The following is a 20,956-nucleotide window of genomic DNA, read 5'->3' as shown; positions in this document are numbered from 1 at the left end:
TGGACTCCTCCATTCGCTCCACACTCGCAGCGACCCTGGAAACAAAACCTGCCAGAGACTCCTGCATCTGTGCATGGAGATCCATCACCTCTTCTCTTACGGATGGACCCAGAGGCAGAGGGTCGACATGCAGCGCAGCTGAGCTGAGCTGGCAGAGTCCTGCGCCCTCCGACGAGGACTCTCCACTGCTGTCCCTGTCTCCAGAATCTGCTGAGGCTCACTTGTGAGCTGTGAAACACCAGGTGACAACACTACTCTATGTCCCGAAGGTCCCCCCAAGGTGTGAGTGTCTGCGCTGGTGCTGGGTGCGCTTACTTCTGCTGACGCTGCACCCTCAGAGGTTGGAGCTTCCTCTGAGGAGTCTGGCTGCACAGCCTCTTCCTCCTCCACAGTGAGGACGGGGGCTCTGGATGGTACTGTGGGGGAGGCCTCTTCCTCCCTGACCTAGGGAAGAGGACCTCCCTGTGGGCCCTTACCCCATCCAATAATGCCTGCAGTGAAGCCTCATCGAATTTGAAGGCAGCTCGGGGTCTGGCACTGGCCACAGCTGCTGCAGGCTCCTCTGCCATCCTGTATGGTTCGTTTGGAAGCCTTCAGAGGATGCAGTGCTTGCTATGGACCTTGAAAGCACCACGAATGATGACATCATACTGTGGAGATTTCTGACTCGAATTGGACAATTAGCAAGGCTTTGCACATGCTGGGAATTAATTGGCCACTTGAGGGAAAATTGCGTGGAGCTGGCTGACACTTTTTTACGTGTGTCAGAAACCCCACATTCGGGGAAACCCGACCATTTCCCACACAAGCCGAAAATCGGGGCCATAGAGTTATACAGCACAGAAAGAGGCCCTTCGGTCCATCATGTCCGCGCCGGCCATCAAGCCCTGTCTATTGTAATCCCATTTTCCAGCACTTGGTCCGTAGCCTTGTATGCTATGACGTTTCAAGTGCTCGTCTAAATGCTTTTTGAATGTTGTGAGAGTTCCTGCCTCTACCACCCTTTCAGGCAGTGAGGTCCAGATTCCAACCACCCTCTGAGTGAAAAAGTTTTTCCTCAAATCCCCTCTAAACCTCCTGCCCCTTACCTTGAATCTATGCCCCCTGGTTATTGACCCCTCTACTAAGGGGAAAAGTTCCTTTCTATCTTACCTATCTATGCCCCTCATAAATGTGTACACCTCAATCAGGTCCCCCCTCAGCCTCCTCTGCTCTAAGGAAAACAACCCCAGCCTGTCCAGTTTCTCTTCATAGCTGAAATGCTCCAGCCCAGGTAACATCCTGGTGAATCTCCTCTGCACCCTCTCCAATGCAATCACATCCTTCCTATAGTGTGGCGACCAGAACAGCACACAGTATTCCAGCTGTGGCCTAACTAGCGTTTTGTACAGCTCCATCATAACCTCCCTGCTCTTATCTTCTATGCCTCGGCTAATGAAGGCAAGTATCCTATATGCCTTTTTAACCACCTTATCTACCTGTCCTGCTGCCTTCGGGGATCTATGTACACGCACACCAAGGTCCCTCTGATCCTCTGTCCTTCCTAGAGCCCTACCATTCATTGTGTATTCCCTTGTCTTGTTAGTCCTCCCAAAATGCATCACCTCACACTTTTCAGGGTTAAATGCCATTTGCTACTGTTCTGTCCATCTGACCAACCTGTCTATATCGTACAGCAGAATCCAAAAGCATCAGAGCTCACAGACATTTTTTTGCAATTAGTGATTTTCTTAGTGCAGCAAAAGAACTGAGTTGCTGGCCAACCTGTTAAGATGCTGCAGCCCTTTAAATCGTGCAGCAGCATATTATTCAAATGCCATCCCCTCTTCCTCCTCCTCCCTCCTCCTCCCCACCCCCCAGCCTCCTCCTCCACCCCGCCTCCTCCCCAACCCCCAATTGGACAAAGTCCCAATCAGAGGTGTTTCTAAAATGGAGATTGCCATAATAATTCAAATGAAGCTGCTCCTGGAAATTATGATGGGTCAGCACTCATTATGTAAGGCAGGTGTGAATCATGCTCCCCATCCAACCTCCGGTCATGTTCATGTCCAATTGGAAAATCTAGGCTAGTATCTCCCATCATATTCATCCCAATTGATCCCTGATAAATTGAAGTTATCCATAACAGTTGTGTTTTGATTCGTCACATGCTTCCCTTAGCCAAGTATAAAATCCCAGTCTAATCCCTCATTTTGACCGAGTGGCTTATAGCAAATCCCACTTGTTAAGTTTTCACCTAGATTCAGCATAGATTTTCCAATTGGGCACAAGTCCGGCCAAAGGTGGGAGAGGGAGAATATCTTAATCCACAATGTTTTCACTTTATCTGCACCAAATCTATCAATCTCAGTTGTTCAGAAAAGGAGTAAGGGACAAATCAAGTAACTATTGGCCAACGAGTTTAACACTGGCAGTCGAAAGATTCTAGAATTCATCATCAGGGACAAAGTAAGTGAGCACTTGGGATTTAGGAGAGTCGGTAGGATCTTGTGAAAGATAAGTCATATCTAACCAGTGTCAGTTGTGGCTCTGTTGGTAGCACACTCGCCTCTGAGTCAGGAAGTTATGGGTTCAAATCCCACTCCAGAGACTGTCAGGGGTGCTGCCTTTTGGATGAGATGTTAAACCAAGGTCCTGTCTGCTCTCTCAGGTGGATGTATAAGATGCCATGGCACTATTTCGAAGAAGAGCTGAGGAGTTATTGCCGGTGTCCTGGACAATATTTATCCCTCAATCTACAACTAAAACAGATTATCTGGGCATTATCACATTATCGCTGCCGCGTTTCCTACATTACAACAGTGACTGCACTTCAAAAAATGTACTTCATTGGCTGTAAAGTGCTTTGGGACGTTCAGTGGTCGTGAAAGGTGCTATAGAAATGCAAGTCTTTCTAATAGAGCACTTTGATAGAATCAGTGGATAAGGGAGAATCAGTGGAAGCCATATTCATGGATATTAAGAAAGTATTTGATAAGGTTCTGCACAAGAGTTTAGTAGCTAAAATTGAGGCCCACGGAATTGGAGTACACTACATACGAGCAGATAAACATGATAGGCAGGAAAAGACCAGCTGGTCCATCAAGTCTGGTCCACATTCATGGTGCCTGGAGAATCATGACCAGATAGGTACAGAAAAGCAGGTACTTCTTGGAATGGATAGGACATTGGTTGGGAGTTAGGGGTCTGTGTGTTAGATTGCCAAGCAGGGACAAGTGGTATCCCCAAGGATTGGTAATGGGCCCCAGTTTGTGATTGCATATAAAAGTAACCTAGATTTTGAAATAGAGGGGAGCATATGCAAGTTTTCAGAAGATACTAAGCTAGGAGAAGAGGCCAGCAAACTGCAAAAGGATGTAAATTTATTAAATGAATGGCTAGAACAATGGCAGATACAACTTCACATAACAAAGTGTGCCATGGTACACTCTGAAAACAAGAATAGCAGAGCGGAATATAATCTAATGATGAAGTATTAGGGTGCATAGAAAAAGAAAGGGATTTCGGGATCCAGGTGTCTAAGTCATTCAAAGCTAGCTCACAAATAACTGGACAGGTGCAGTTCCAACAACAGTCAGAAGCTCGACTCTATCCAGGACAAAACAGTCCGCTTGATCGGCATCCCATCCACTGACATAAACATCCACTCCCTTTAGCATCGGCGTACCATGGCTGCAGTGTATACTATCTTTTGGATGAGACATTAAACCGAGGCCCCGTCTGCCCTCTCAGGTGGATGTAAAAGATCCCATGGCACTATTTCGAAGAAGAGCAGGGAGCCTATCCCCGGTGTCCTGGCCAATATTTATTCCTCAAGCAACATAACAAAAACAGATTATCTGGTCATTATCACATTGCTGTTTGTGGGAGCTTGCTGAGCACGAATTGGCTGTTGCGTTTCCTACATTACAACACTGACTACACTTGAAAAAGTACTTCATTGGCTGTAAAGCGCTTTGAGACATCCGGTGGTTGTGAAAGGTGCTATAGAAATGCAAGTCTTTTTTTTGTTTCACAGAAATCCCAGAAACCCCACAGTGCAGATAGAGGCCATTTCGGCCCATCGAGCCTGCACCGACACATATCCCACCCGATCCCCATAACCCCTACACCAACACATATCCCACCCTATCCCCGTAACCCCACGTATTTAATCCCCCTAACACTAAGGGTCAATTTATCATAGCCAATCAACCTAACCCGCACATCTTTGGACTGTGGGAGGAAACCGGAGCACCCGGAGGAAACCCACGCAAACACGGGGAGAATGTGCAAACTCCACACAGACAGTCACCCGAGGCCGGATTCGAACCCGAGTCCCTGGCGCTGTGAGGCAACAGTGCTAACCACTATGCCACCGTGCTGGGGGTTTTGGTTTGGGGTTTGTGTCTGGCCAGTCAGGCGTATCTGAGCTGCTCCAGCCCCGTGCGGTTCGAATCGCTTCCCCTCTGGTTCTGACCACCAGACTTATTACGAGCAGCGATATAAACAAAATGAGACCAGTGGTTTGGTGCAAAGAAAACCAATGTTTATTAAAAATAGAGAAAAATAAACACTATGCAGAGAAAATCACTATGTATGTAACACAATTACACTTAGCGGGGGAGGAGAAACGGACACATCGAGGGAAAATGACTAAAATGACAATTTTAGCAATCCTCTTAACTTCCACCCTTTACACCTATCTAATTTGTCTTGCGATGGGCCAGAAAGTTTATGTTCACCAGTCTCGGATGGTAGAACACCTGCTCCGTGGCCCGTTGCCTGCCGATGTCTTTAGGGTTTTCACTGCCCAGAGCAGAGATACCCCAGTGATTCAAACGTAACTGTCGGTATCCTGCTTCCCTGGACGGGCTCTTCGTCGTCGATCTTCTTGATGGTAAGGCAGGGCACCGGAGTCCAGGCGAGAGAGAGAGAGATGTGGCTTCCTGAGGGACTACTTATACCCCTTTCTGGTAGCCCTTATCACTTGCCAGATCAGCTTGTTTCTTTGTCTGACCTGAACGTGTTGAAGATGATACAAAGGAAACCAATCTGGGCCCATCGACCTGGATGGCCGGTTAATCAGTCTTTAAACGTCCCATAAGTGTTTTCCTTTGTGTAACTGGTCTTGTGATGGGGCCATTCCAGTTTTAATGCCCCGTTGATCGTTTCCAAACAGTGTTGAAGTCAGCTAACGAAGGTCTGAATGCAGCTATTCCCCGTTGATTATCTGTGCAAACGGCCTTGATGGGTTTTAATCAGAGGCCCGAATGCCACTGTTTGCTTCTCATACATAAATGCAGAAAGCCTGTCTGCCTTCTAACTTCTGGAACATTCCTTCTTTGTCAGTCCAAACCTGAACTTTGCAGGCCTTGGCCATGAGGTTGACCGTAACCATCTTGTTGGGCCCTGGAGCCCTGGATTTTAAACTCAGTCCAGCCAGGGTTTCTCCAATAAGCCAGAAGTAAATCTTCAGGGGAGACATGAAATTTGCGAATCCTTTCAACAGGATGCATTGCAACAACTCGCCAAGGCTTCTTTGACAATTCGTCCCAAACCCACGACCTCCACCACCTAGAAGGATAAGGGAATTAGGTGCATGGGAACACCATCACCTCCAGCTTCCCCTCCAAGTCACATATCAACCTGACTTGGACATATATCGTGTTCCTCCATTGTCACTGGGTCAAAATCCTGGAACTCCCTCCCTAACAGCACTGTGGGAGCACCTTCACCACACGGACTGCAGCGGTTCAAGAAGGCGGCGGCTCACCAGCACCTTCTCAAGGGCAACTAGGGATGGGCAATAATTGCCGGCCTTGCCAGCGACATCCACATCCCAAGGATGAATTTTTAAAAGTACTGGTCCAACACAATCTTAACCATTTTACTATTCAATGGATTGTTAACAGACAGAAATATGAAAATGCCTACACTTGAGATTCAGAGATAAATATGTAAAGTTGAGACAAATGATTACAAAAATACCCCTGAAATTTATTATTTTCAAAAGTGCCTGCCCTCTAAGAAGTAGAATTTTTAAAATCTCATTTGTTCGAAAATGTGATGCAAGAGAATGAATCATAAAATAGTGCATGTTTGGTATGGACAAGGTGTTCGGAAGAGAAGCAGCAAGTCACTAAGGATAATAGGCAACAGGGAAGCAGGAAGGGGAAAGAGACAGAAACAGAGCCAGAGACTGACAGACGGATAGACAGAGGGACAGAGTCAGGCAGAGACAGACAGAGGGACAGACGCAGACAGGGGGGGACACAGACAACCTCGCAGTTGCAGCCGCTCATCGGGGTGGACCAGTTGCTTTGCTTGTCAGCTTGCCAAAATAACTCCCTGGCAAACTGGTGAGTGGAGTTTTTCTGCACAAAGACAGACGGCGGTTGAACCATTAAATCAACACTGAGGAAAGGGCATGTTTCCTTTCAAACTTCAGGATATTGTGCGCACAATTTATTAAAGCCAACTCGATAAGAACAGGTCAGAGAGAGTAATTGCTGGCACAATAAAAGGAATTGATTTTACAGTAAGTTTCAAAGTTAGGTCCCTCCAAACCGTGTTATAAAACGACTCCCCGGGCTGATTGAAATGCAGGGAGTTGGTCCGGGCAGAGATAGCCGGGAGAAAGCTATTCCTTTATATGGCTTTGTCACCTGATTTGTGCCGTCATTTCATATTTTAATAAGCAATTAACATTCCCTCGGTGGTATTTCTGCACCAGAGCAGACGTGTTTTGCGTGAATGCCCCGCAGTGAGTTTTTGCAGCGTATTATCAGAAAGAGCTACGTGCAGTGCATTGCGGATTTTCAAAAAAACTAAAAGCTCCCACTGCCATGTTAAGAGACGCGCTCTACTTTTAATTTGTCGTAACCATCTTTTATTTTCCTTTAAAAAAAAATAAAGCCTGTCATTTGTAATGTGCACATTTTAGGAAACAACTCCACACACCAGAGACTATTTTGGAGGCCGGAGTATCTGCCCCTTATTACTGGGTTTGGGGAGAAGTGCTGTTCTGTCTGCAATATTTCTGGTCCTTTTCTCCTTTGCTCAAAAAGCCTTCGATTTGAAATGGCACATCGGGCCCCTGAATGCAGGAAACACAGGAGGGACACGTTTGATCTTTCTACAACAGAACACAGTTAATTTTTTTTAAATAGTCAACTAAATCTGTGAAATCAATGAGTTTGAACACTTCAACAAAGACGCGGGAAAAAAAAGCTTGCGTGAATGGAGGCGGCGGAACTTCTGCATAAAAATAATAAAGAGATGCACTTATATATATATATTGTATATATATATTGTGCCTTCGCAAATTTCTCACAAATGGCCCAAAGCTCGTTACATGCGGTGAGTTATTCTGAAGTGCAGTGACTGTTACAAAAAGCAAAAGCCGGGAGCATTCTGCATCAGTACATTCCTGCAAACAGGCAGGAGAGCAATCTATGTTTAGGCGGTGTTGGTTGACAGAGAAACATTGGTCTGCCCACTGGGAGAACTCTGATTCTCTTTGACTAGCGCCATGGGATCTTTAACATCGACCCGAACAGGCCGGACTTTAAAGTCTCGTCTGAAGGACGGATTTTACATTCACTCCGTGTATTTCTTTAGTTCTTTCTATTTTGTTGTGTTCCTCGTTGGAAATTAAACCATTTAAAAAGCTTTATAGGTGTATATTTTCAAAGCTAACGAATTAGTCACTGGGCCTTGTAACAGTTATTGTCATTTTATTGCTTCAATTTTAAAGGAGAACTGGGTCCCCGTTTTAATATAGTGAATCTTAATGGGTTGACACACTGACGTAATCCTTTGCCAGATGTTCTCCACCATCACAAACATAACTTTGCGACCCTCTCATTTTCTAGATGTGATCAAAGGTTTTGGCTTCTGCTGCTGTAGTTCCCGAGAAAATGGACTTTCCCAGTAAAATAAAGGACTCAGGTAAGAAACTGGCGGCACAGATTGATCTCCAGGCCAGTCTGTTGTTGTAAAGGTCTCCTGCCTGTGGTGGCTGAGGGTCTTCAATGAAACGAGCACTGATGATCTCAAGTAAGTTCCTGATTGGTGTATGTCCACAGCACAAAATTGTCTAAAATTCACCACAAACTAACACTAGATTAATAAGGTCATTTATTTCCGAGCCATCGAACGCTGCTTATAAAGAAAGCTGGACTGGGGAATGGGAATGTCACAGTGGTGCAGTCAGAGATGTTTTTCTGAGCTTGAACTCGGCACATGTTGCTGGCTGGTGTCGAGGGGGGCTTAGCCAGCACCTCTTCTTTGCTAAAGCTCACCTAGGACTGTTTGATGCCGACACTGAATAAAAAAGAGTAGAAAATGTTTGATTCCCCCCAGCACTGACATGCCATCATGAGGAAACGAAGGGAGACACGTGGACTGTTCAACCTTGCAAGGAGGCGGCTGAGAGGTGATCTTATAGAGACAGAGACAAGACAGTGACTGGCGAGGAAAAAAAGATGAAATGTGGAAAATTACTTCAAGGTAAACTGTGTGACAGGTTCAGGTTAGTAAAGAGTAGGTTGAGGACTGATATCACAAAGTTCTTCTTCACACAGCGAGTGCTCGATACACAGAATGGATTTCCAGGTAGAATAGTGGAAGCAAAACCCCAGAATCAGTCAATAAGGAATCGATGCTGCAATGAGGGGGGCTGTAGGGTATCACTGGATGGATAACCTAAAATGGATTGAATGGCCTCCATAATTATCTTGTGAATGAAATACAGGATCTCCGTGTACAATTCGTGTTACCTCCCAGTTTGATTTGACTATGTTTATCTCTTCCTCCTCCGCAGGAGACGCCAGAACAACTAAGAAGTGTTTTAGAAGTGTATGTTTTATTTATTAACTTCAATTACAAAGTGTTATATAACATGCAGTATATTAATGGGAATTAAACGCATTCTAATCAACTGGTCGTACCAGGAAATGAGACTGACCACATTACACCAGTAAGTAAATGATACTCTCACCTATTGTTTACAATTTACATTATGATTGAGTAGCTGGAACGTAGCCTACTCGGACAGGCTTTGCTGCACGTTGCAATACAAGCAAACTAAACCACAACCATATTACTCTTAGATGGGTCATCGACCTGAAACGTTAACGCTGTTTCTCTCTCCACAGATGCCGCCTGGTCTGCTGAGTATTTCCAGCATTTTCTGTTTTTGTTTACTCTGAGATGGATTGGCTTCCCTTCCCGAGACTTACAATTTAAGATTTGGTGCCACCTTGTGGTTACACAAGGATTCTGCATTTGCTGTTCACCACTGACCGCAGCGTTTAAATATACAAATTCTAAAACTCACATCCTGAAGTTGTATTCAAAAATACAAAGTAAAACTTCATTAAATGTTAATTGAAGGAAATAGCACAAGAACTGAATGCTTTCCCGTAAAGGGCTTATACTTTAGCACATTAAAAATAAATTATGAGTGCCAGCACAATAGTGTGAGTCAGTGGCATTAACAGTGCCTTAAAAGGCCCCTGTATAGCATGATTACTGTATCAGAGTAGTAATTGCCCTGTCTACATGTAATCCTCAGCATTTAAGTTGCTTCCCATTATTTATTGATCCATCATTTACACATATAGCCCTATTGCTAATTTAATTGTTTTGTGCACTCATATTGTCAATCGCACAAACCTCAATCATCATTTGGAATGCATTACCTGTGTATAATCTGTTTGTTTTTAAATATGGAATATATTGCACGAGGTGATTAAATGGGCTGAGGTAGACCATCTATAGAACTCCTAAATCAAGCAAATTTCTTGGCAAAGTAGTTCTGGTAAAGCCAGGCAGTCTCCATCCAAGCACCAACCAGGCCTGCCTCTGTTTAGCTTCTGCGATCAGACGGGATTGGGTAATTATCAGGGATTAAATACATCAAAAATATACAAGACTCTGAGTGCAACCCATATATTCCAGCAGATTACTGAGCCCTTGTACACAGAATTGTGTGGAATTGGAACCAGGTTTTGGAACAAATAAAGTATATTAGTAACAGTCTTTTAACAATGTTTTTCACTCATTTTTAAAATATTTAAGTGATTTCAGAAACAGCAGAGAGTTGTGCAGCTTTAAGATGAACAAACAAAATCAGACCCTTTTGTATTGAAGGTGTTGCCATTGGCTGCCATGTCATTTATATCTGTGCCATCGAACTCTGCTCCTAATCAAGGACCACTGAGTCGGAAGACCCGGGGCGTTCAGGCAATTTCAGAAAGTGGGCTGATGTAAAATCACGGTAAACTCTCCCAATATTCCATTTGTCACTTCAGTTATGAAAGTAGATAAAAGAATCACTGGCCGTGCAGTACGTTAGCACAGTTCCCTTCATGTCTGGGATCTGAACTCAAATCCAACCTCGACTGGTGTGATGGAAATGTTCTCTCTCTGCTGGTTGGGAGAGTCCGACATAAAATGAGCTTGAAGTTAAACCAGCAACCTCACTCTGAAAGGCCATGAAGGCGATTCGTGCAGGAGGGACGCTCTTCTGAGTGTAGTCTGTAGCAGGCACCAAAGAGTCGACAGTGAATCCCTGAAATAAAAAGGAGTCCCATTCTCCATCATAGAAACATAGAAAAATAGGAGCAGGAGTTGGCCATTCGGCCCTTCGAGCCTGCTCCGCCATTCAATATGATCATGGCTGATCCTCTATCTCAATACCATATTCCCGCTCTCTCCCCATACCCCTTGATGCCTTTTTTGTCTAGAAATCTATCTATCTCCTTCTTAAATATATTCAATGACTTGGCCTCCATAGCCTTCTGTGGTAATGAATTCCACAGGTTCACCACCCTCTGAGTGAAGAAATGTCTCCTCATCTCAGTCCTAAATGTCCTACCCCGTATCCTGAGACTGTGGCCCCTCGTTCTAGACCCCCCAGCCAGGGGAAACATCCTCCCTGCATCCAGTCTGACTAGCCCTGTCAGAATTTTATACGTTTCATTGAGATCCCCTCTCATTCTTCTAAACTCTAGTGAATACAGGCCTAGTTGACCCAATCTCTCCTCATACGACAGTCCTGCCATCACAGGAATCAGTCTGGTGAACCTTCGCTGCACTCCCTCTATGGCAAGTATATCCTTTCTTAGGTAAGGAGACCAAAACTGCACACAGTACTCCAGGTGTGGTCTCACCAAGGCCCTGTATAACTGTAGTAAGACATCCTTGCTCCTGTACTCAAATCCTCTTGCAATGAAGGCCAACATACCATTTGCCTTCCTAACTGCTTGCTACACCTGCATGTTTGCTTTCAGTGACTGGTGTACATTAGTATTTCCCAATCTATCACCATTTAAATAATACTCTGCCTTTCTGTTTTTCCTACCGAAGTGGATAACTTCACATTTATCCACGTTATACTGCATCTGCCATGTATTTGCCCACTCACTCAACTTGTCTAAATCGCCTTGAAGCCTCTTTGCATCCTCCTCACAACTCACAATCCCACCTAGTTTCATGCCGTCAGCAAACTTGGAAATATTACATTTGGTTCCCTTATTCAAATCATTGATATATATTGTGAATAGCTGGGGCCCAAGCACTGATCCCTGCGGTACCCCACTAGTCACCGCCTGCCACCCCGAAAAAGACCCATTTATTCCTACTCTCTGTTTCCTGTCTGTTAACCAATTTTCAATCCATGCCAGTATATTACCCCCAATCACATGTGCTTTAATTTTGCACAGTAACCTCTTATGTGGGGCTTTATCAAAGGCCTTCTGAAAATCCAAATACACCACTGGTTCTCCCTTATCTACTCTACCAGTTACATCCTCAAAAAACTCCAGTAGGTTTGTCAAACACGATTTCCCTTTCATAAATCCAAGTTGACTTTGTCTAATCCCGTTGATAATTTCTAAGTGTCCTGTTATCACATCCTTTATAATAGACTCTAGCAATTTCCCTACTACTGATGTTAGGCTAACCGATCTGTAGTTCCCTGTTTTCTCCCTCCTTTTTTAAATAGTGGGGTTATATTTGCCACCCTCCAATCTGCAGGAACTGTTCCATAATCTATAGAATTTTGGAAGATGACAACCAATGCATCCACTATTTCCATGGCTACCTCCTTTAGTACTCTGGGATACAGATTATCAGGCCCTGGGAATTTATTGGCTTTCAGTCTCATTAATTTCTCCAGCACTATTTTTTTACTAATACTAATTTCCTTTAATTCCTCCTTCTCACTAGACCCTTGGTTCCCTAGCATTTCTGGGAAGTTATTTGTGTCCTCTTCCGTGAAGACAGAACCAAAGTATTTGTTTAATTGTTCTGCAATTTCCTTGTTCCCCATTATAAATTCTCCCATTTCTGACTGTAAGGGACCTACATTTGTCTTCACTAATCTTTTTCTTTTTACATACTTGTAGAAGCTTTTACAATCCACTTTTATGTTCCTTGCAAGTTTACTCTCATACTCTATTTTTCCCCTCTTAATCAATCTTTTGGTCCTTTTTTGCTGACCTCTAAATTGCTCCCAATCCTCAGGCTTGCTACTTTTTCTGGCAACTTTATATGACTCCTCTTTGGATCTAATACTATCCTTAATTTCTTTTGTTAGCCATGATTGGGCCGCTTTTCCTTTTGTGCTTTTGTGCCAGAAAGGAATGTATAACTGTTGCAATTCATGCATTCGTTCCTTAAATGTTAGCCATTGCCCATCCACCATCATGCCTTTTAATGAAGCTCCCCAATCTATCATAGCCAACTCACTCCTCAATACCTTCACATCTTGAGGACAGAAATCCACCAAGCTTTTTTTTAAATAAGCAATTACAAACAATGGTGCATTGTACATGGAGGATGTATAGATTATACAGGAACTTAGCTATTTCTACAACACCTGGGAGCCGGAGCTGATGATGTTCAGAGTTTATTGTACTTTAATTCTTGGTCCAGTCTTACTTTACATTGTAATCCCTGCTCTTCTTCTCACTCTGCAATGACCCATGAATCCTCTGCCCTCCTTTCCATTACACAGTGGCTTGTGGATTCAGTTGTTTACACTATAACCCATATAAAAGATCAGTAAGTAACAGAACAGCTGGTTATTGATTTGTTAATGTCCAAACTAATCAAACTGTGGCAAATATGTGTGGCCATCAAGATCTCCATTCACAACTGAACTGATAACAGGTCCCTGGACCATCACCACTACTCACCTGTAGCGTATTTCTTATCTAGAGCACAGCAAAGCTCTAGAGGATGGTTTATTACCATCCTAAAGGGATGCATAAGGTCAATATTTTCTTTGGAAAGTAAATTAAAGTTAACTTGAAGTGTGAACCAGAAGCATCATAATTTCAGGCCCAGGTTGTGCAAGAAGTTAGGGTGACATCTAAATCAAAATGGATGGCTGCTGGCGTGTTGAGCAGGCCTTTCGGGGTGACATTCCTCAGTGCCCGCTGCCCGTGATTTTTCAATGTACACAGGCAGTGGGTGAGGTTCCCAAGAGCCAGCGCACACTCAGAAAATGAACCTTTATGTGTTAAACACAAAAGCAAGTATTTTTTTTTGTTGAGGACTTTGCTTCGATTGATGGGACATTGAAACTGTGATCAATACAGAAGGTTTTGATTGTAACGCTGTTCTATGCGTAGAAAGGCCATACCACTCGCCCACACCTAATCGCAGCAACCAAAACATGTAGGAAGTGATTTATGTACCAAATTTTACATTACTATTTAGGACTGAGATGAGGAGGAATTTCTTCACCCAGAGAGTCGTGTGGAATTCTCTACCACAGAAGGCCGTTGAGGCCAATTCATTGAATATATTCAAGAAGGAGTTAAATATATTTCTTAAGGATCAAGGGATATGGGGAGAAAGCAGGGACAGGGTACTGAATTTGGATGATCAGCCATGATCTCATTAAATGGTGGAACAGGCTTGAATGGCCTACTCCTGCTCCTATCTTCTATGTTTCTATGTTCCCACCTCCCTGCTCCAACAAAGAGAGGAATCACTTTGTTTTTATGTGACTAATGCTATCACAAGACTCCACCACTGAGCCTTTTAACTCTTCAACAGCTTGTTTCCAGTGTGGTTGTCTTTATACACAGCAGCTGTGACTATACAGAGCAAGTGGAAGTAATTAACTTAAAGACTTACTTTGCACATGATGAACAATCGGCTTGTTGGACATCATTACAGGTTGGCCACTCTGGACTGGTATTGGTGTTTTTACCCTGATCCTGAGGTGGAGCGCTCTGTTTTCAAACAGTGCTCCACCTAGTGGCCGGTCTGATAACTGGTAAACTTGTGCATTGTGAAAGCAGAATGCATGTCAGGCCTGGGATTCAACTCGTGGCCCTCTCCTCTTCAATGAAAACCATGAATAGATACACAATCAAGTTCAAAATTCAAGCCCATTAGACGACCAGGGAAGGTCCATTAGACAAACGGGGGCTTTCCCCTGCTAGCAGTCACATACTCTCTTTATGTTTAGGTGAATTTTAGGAATCAATCTATTAAAACTGTAGGGAAAAGAATCTCAATATTTAGAAATTGAATTATGAAATTTGGAACATTACCATAGGATTGAAATGACTTAAGAACTGAGATTTATATATTAGGATAAATTAAAGAAAGAACTTGCGATTATATCGCACCTTTTGCAACATCAGGATGTCCCAAAATACTTCACAGCCAATGAATTGAAATATAGTCACCGTTGAAATGTAGTAAAACTCAGCAGCTAATTTGCACACAGCAAGGTCCCATGAACAGCAATCAGAGAAATGAGCAGATTATCTGTTTTAGTGGTGTTGATTGAGGGATAACTGTTGGCCAGGACACCAGGAGAATTACCCTGTTCTTCAAATAGTGCCATGGGACCTTTAACATCCACCTCAGAGAGCAGACAGGGCCCGCACCTGAAAGATAGAGCCTCCAACAATGCAGCACTCCCTCAGTACTGTCAGCCTAGATTATGTGGTCGAGTTTCATTTTGTTTCCATAAGTTATATCAGCACAATCCGAGCAGAATCAGCCGCACCAGCGCAAAAGATCGGGGAGTTTTGAACATACATGAGTTAAGCCCATGAGTTTTCCATGACCTTTTGCGCTGGTTCAAGGTTCAATTTGCCCAATTCAGGCCCTGCCCACAAAACTGGCCACGTCCCCAGGTCAGAATTGTGAGATTCCGGCGATTGCGCTGGTTCGGGAAGGCTCTTAAGAACATAAGAATTGGGAGCAGGAGTAGGCCATGCGGCCCCTCGAGCCTGCTCCGCCATTCAATAAGATCATGGCTGATCTTCGACCTCAACTCCACTTTCTCGCCCGATCCCCATATCCCTTGATTCCCTTAGAGTCCAAAAATCTATCGATCTCAGCCTTGAATATACTCAATGATTCAGCATCCACAGTCCTTTAGAGTAGAGAATGCCAAAGATTCACAATTCTCTGAGTGGAAATTCCTCCTCATCTCAGTCTTAAATGTCCGACCCCTTATCCGAAGACTATGCCCCCTGGTTCTAGACACTCCAACCAGGGGAAACAACCTCTCAGCATCTACCCTGTCAATCCCCCTCAGAATCTTGTATGTTTCAATGAGATCACCTCTCATTCTTCTAAACTCCAGAGAGTATAGGCCCATTCTACACAATCTCTCCTCATAGGACAGCCCTCTCATCCCAGGAATCAATCCAGTGAACCTTCGTTGCACCGTCTCTAAGGCAAGTATGTCCTTTCTCAGACAAGGAGACCAGAACTGTGCACAGTGCTCCAGGTGTGGTCTCACCAAAGCCCTGTACAATTGTAGCAAGACTTCCTTACTCTTATACTCCAACCCCCTTGCAATAAAGGCCAACATGCCATTTGCCTTCCTTATTGCTTGCTGTACCTGCAGGCTAGCTTTCTGTGTTTCCTGTACGAGGACACCCAAATCTCTCTGAACACCAACATTTAATAGTTTCTCACCATTTAAAAAATATTCAGTTTTTCTATTCTTCCTCCCAAAGTGAATAACCTCACATTTCCACTGGTTCCCCCTTATTTATTCTGCTAGTTACACCCTCAAAGAACTCCAATAAATTTGTTAAACATGATTTCCCTTTCATAAAACCATGTTGACTCTGCCCAATCTCTCTTTTAACCGGCGCCTCAATCTCTGGAAATCTCTCTTAACCGGCAAAATTCAGGAGTAGGTTCAGGTAATTTTACTATATATTAGTGGCCGTGTAACCGGGGTCCCTGGATCTGTGGCCGTGTAACCGGGGTTCCTGGATCTGTGGCCGTGTAACCGGAGTCCCTGGATCTGTGGCCGTGTAACCGGGGTTCCTGGATCTGTGGCCATGTAACCGGGGCTCCTGGATCTGTGGCCGTGTAACCGGGGTTCCTGGATCTGTGGCCGTGTAACCGGGGTTCCTGGATCTGTGGCCGTGTAACCGGGGTCCCTGGATCTGTGGCCGTGTAACCGGGGTTCCTGGATCTGTGGCCATGTAACCGGGGCTCCTGGATCTGTGGCCGTGTAACCAGGGTTCCTGGATCTGTGGCCGTGTAACCGGGGTTCCTGGATCTGTGGCCGTGTAACCGGGGCTCCTGGATCTGTGGCCGTGTAACCGGGGTTCCTGGATCTGTGGCCGTGTAACCGGGGTTCCTGGATCTGTGGCCGTGTAACCGGGGTTCCTGGATCTGTGGCCGTGTAACCGGGGTTCCTGGATCTGTGGCCGTGTAACCGGGGCTCCTGGATCTGTGGCCGTGTAACCGGGGCTCCTGGATCTGTGGCCATGTAACCAGGGCTCCTGGATCTGTGGCCGTGTAACCAGGACTCCTGCACCTGTGGCTGTGTACAGGGCTCTCGTACCTTGGTAAGTATACCTCTCTGTAATCCGGACTTCTTGAACAACCGGCACCACGCCGGTCCCGTCGGTGCCGGATAATAAAGAGTTTCCTGTATTATTTTCTAAGTTACCACTTCCTTAATAATGGATTTGGTAATGGGGCACTTAGAAAATGGATGTAATATATTTGGACTTCCAAAAGGCATTCAATAAGGTGCCACATAAAAGGTTGCTACGCAAGATAAGGGCTCATGAGGTTGGGGTCTTCATGGGGTCTTCAAATTCTGCTCATTTTCTTAGGCACACAGGCACTTGTAGGCACGCTTTAATTGTTTTTTCATATCAAAAAATATATTCAATTTACTAAGAAACTGACCAGTGTATACCAATGAAATTATTAAATAGTGCAGTATAGTTTTTAAGTCATTTTCAGTGATTTTAAATCAGGCTACTCAAATGCTTATTTTTGGTGATAAACCCATTTTCAGCTGTGTTAATAAAACTGCACCAGGTTACCACTCTTAAATACATCAAGGAATACTTTTTAATGAAAAGTAAAAAAAAAGAAACGATTATGCTGCCCAATCGCATTGGTTCAGGGAAGATTTTGCCTTTGTGATTATGCAAATGATTGTTAGCAGAAACTTGAACTGTAAGCTAACCAGCACAATTTCTAGCGCACTTTGCGCACAATTTTCTGATTGTGTCCAAAGCGGAAACTCTACCCCAATCTGTTTAGGTCTGTGGAGTGGGGCTCGTACCCACAACCTTCTAACTCAGAGGCAAGAGTGTTACCACTGAGCCAAGGCTGAATCCTTGTCTTTCAAAAATATCAGACTATAGTCCCAGAAATGCATGAGAAAGTTGTATTTTTTTAGGTTGGTTAATCTTCATGCTTTACAAAAGAAGAGATGGTAATACTGGGAAATGGAACACAATCCCATTGTGGGCACCTGTGGCTGGTCTGATACAGCCAGACACCCAGAGCACTGTTCCCTTTAATCTTTCCCAGCAACACCCCTAATGCACCAATGTGCCATTTTCCATTTCTCACAACAGCCACCTTTGTGACCTCTCTGGGTGAGATTAGCAGTCTTGGAGCATTTTTACAATGCGATCCTAAAAAATCTCTACCCAAAACACCAACCTGTCTTTTCTCTGTCAGATGCTGATGGACCTGCTGTGTATTTCCAGCATTTTCTATGTTTATTCCATCTAGGAATTTTACAGTGAGCAAATAGGAAGCATTCATACCATCAATCTGCGCTGGATTCAACTCCAAATCCCAGAGGTGAAAGGATAGAGTTTTAACCTATGCACTACCCAGTCCCAAGTGGGAACTCTGTTGCTTTGTCGTAAGAGTGAGACTTAAGGTCTCTTTCTAGAGTTGGATATGGACAAAGCATTTAGGGCCATTTTGGAGAATCGTTTTGAAGGTTGCCCCAGGATACCAGAGAACACGAGATGTATCTCGCCACTACACCACCCGCTCACCTCAGCACCTTGGGGAATTGAGTTTGGGTCTCTTCCTGCCCAGTCAGCACCTGCAGAGAAAATAGGTGTGTGTTATTCCAGTAGGCCGTGAGGGAATGACCCTCCCTACACTCTCCCCACTCTCTCGATCACATATACACACACACACACACACACACACACATATATATCTATCTATATATACACACTAAGATTACTGGGGAAAATGAAACCTACCCTTTGATTATGACACAGGGATATGAGAACTCCCCACTGGATAGGCAGGGATCAGCTGACCTTCCACCAATCACTGCTCCCCTTGTTCCCCCTTCCCCTAAGCATTAGCGTGTAATTGAAAATGTAAAGGAAGAATAAAAGGAGACGAGTCTGATCCACCTTTTTGCTGTAACTCAGCTCTTGTTTACCACCTGTCATGTCGGCTGGATAAGTACAAAGTTCTGTATGGGGGATGATTTCCGCTATGGACTATGTGTGTGAAATCATAAACATGCTTACAAAAAATAATTTGTATGCTTTCGCTACACAAAGCACAAAGAGGAAATCAGCCCTGACGTACTTTGTAAAGGGCCAGCCCTGCCCTATTGGTCAAAATTCCAAGAAATTGAAATATTGGAAAAGGCAGCAAAAGTTGAGTCACCTCAGCTCCTGCATTCTGTTTGGCTCTCATCACCTCACTGTATTGCCCAACTTTCTGCCACTAGAAGGCGTTCGAGTATTTCCACTGCTCATTGAAAACATCTAGTGGATGACATCAGGTACTGCAACAGCACAGCAAGTCCTGGACCAGTGCAGCCACAATAATTGTTCCTCCTCCGCTCCAAGTGTAAGCGGTTTTTGATCCTAGCCCAATTGCTAGACGGACGGTTCGAATCGCCCCTGCCTTACGAAAGTTCTATACCCGGGAATTATTATTCAGAGTGTAAATGAAATAAGTCACAGACAGGAATGCTTCGGTGAAAAATCAAACTTATATTTATTTGGTCTAACATACACTGGCTAAAACATGCACTACTAAACAAAATCACTGTCTCTGTGGAGAATAACATCCAGGTTACAAACAACATACATACTGTACAAAACTGGGGACTATAACAAGCAGTAATTCCCATGTTGCTATGGTGGACTCTAATTCCCCCCCTACCAACGAATTACCCAGTCACATAAACCCCTTCACCTGGCTGAACCAAATGAAGCTCCCACCCTCGGAATAGCCCAAAAACTTCACTTCTGAGAAAACTCTGAGCCCTTACAGCTCACGGGTTACCGGCTTGGGGCACTCGAGACTGTGCTTGCCCTCACGCAGTCGGTTTCGATCACTCCGCTCGTCGGCTTCTCTGGTACTTCTTGTTAGTTCGATCTTGTTGGAGCAGGGAGCGAGAGAGAGAGAGAGAGAATGGTGGAAAATAATCTGGGCTAGATTTTCAATATAGACAGTTTTGGGGCGCTAACCTTAGCGCCCGCCCGAAGTTAGCGCCCGCCCCAAAGTAGCGCCCCGTTGTCGGAAATTCAGTGGCTTCGCCCTAAGAGGTTGGTGGAGTGCTAAAAGAGGCGTTCCACTACTATCTTTAGGCGCTAAGCCGGTGGTGCAGAGCGCAACACCCGAGCTCGGGCGCAGCGCACGGCAGACACTCTAGTGCCAGTGAGCTCTTAAAGGGGAAGGGTGCATGTGTTTTTTTCAAAGGCAGAGTCTGGGGGGGGGGGGAAAAGACGAGGAGGAGGAGGAGGAGGAGGTGGAGGTGGTGGTGGTGGTGGCGGTGGCGGTGGCCGGAAACATAAATACACCGTTCACAACAACACACTGGATCCTTCCACACAACACATGCAGACTGCCTTTTATAGTGCAGGAGGAGTGCCCTTTAATTTGCGCTCCCCAGGGTGTGTTGCGTTCCATTTTACAAACGCTCTGGACACCAGCCGCACAATGGGGCGGTTTGGATTCCGGGCGGCCAAAGGGCGTTGCACGAGGATGTGACGTCATTTTCTGCGCGCGCATCCGGGCGGCCGCTAAACTTTGCGCCGGCGCTAACGGGCAACTTAATTTGGGGCGGGGCGCAAACTGCGCTGCGCCCGGGCGCTACACGCATAGCGCCCGAAAATCACTTCGCTTAAGGCGCTAACTGCTGGCGCAAGCAACTGAAAATCTAGCCCTCGATCTTTTGTAGGAGTCTGGCTTCCCCTATCTTTCCCGCCAATCTTTTAAAATGCTTTTTCTTTAAGCACTCCGGTGCTTAATCAGTGATGGGTCATCCTCGGACCCATGCGTATTGGATTAATGGCCCTAAGTCTGGGACATATCTTTCGGTCTTTGTGTTGGGGAAAAAACTGGCTCCTTTTCGGCTGGCTGAGGCCAGTGGGTTTATTGTTCTGCTTCTCTTCTGAGATGGAGGTGAGAAGTGCTTTGCATATTAGAGTGGCCTTTTCAAGTTCAATGGCCCCCTTCCTTTTTCCAGGACTGTCGGGCGAACCCATACATTCTGGATGACTGACAGTTCTTTTGTCACAGCCAACTGCCATGCGTTCTCTGGAGTTTTAACAAACCAGTCCCCCACACATTTGCACAGGGCGATCCCACCACAGGGAAAACACCCTCAGCCCATAAAGTCCACAAAAATATTCTCGACTGAGTCCATTCTTCAAACAGATACTTTGCGATC

General features: G+C 44.9%; 1 long non-coding RNA gene across 4 annotated transcripts in view; it reads left to right on the top strand.

Annotated features, from left to right (window-relative positions):
• LOC147103195 (uncharacterized) overlaps positions 1–10,042 on the top strand; it is a 35,740-nt gene extending 25,698 nt beyond the window's left edge. Inside the window, exons 1-3 of one of the 4 annotated variants that reach the window (XR_015072913.1) lie at positions 6,226–6,745; positions 7,857–8,962; positions 9,141–10,042. This is a non-coding gene — a long non-coding RNA (uncharacterized LOC147103195). The other 3 variants (XR_015072911.1, XR_015072914.1, XR_015072912.1) reach the window with 3 other exon arrangements.
• The last annotated feature ends 10,914 nt before the right edge of the window (positions 10,043–20,956 follow it).

The sequence above is a fragment of the Somniosus microcephalus genome, chromosome 20 (genome assembly GCF_052327205.1).
Source record: "Somniosus microcephalus isolate GS21.2 chromosome 20, FLI_Smic_1.0, whole genome shotgun sequence".
NCBI lineage: Eukaryota > Metazoa > Chordata > Chondrichthyes > Squaliformes > Somniosidae > Somniosus > Somniosus microcephalus.
Note: the sequence above shows the minus strand (reverse complement) of the source record. Positions and strands in the feature narration are given on the sequence as shown.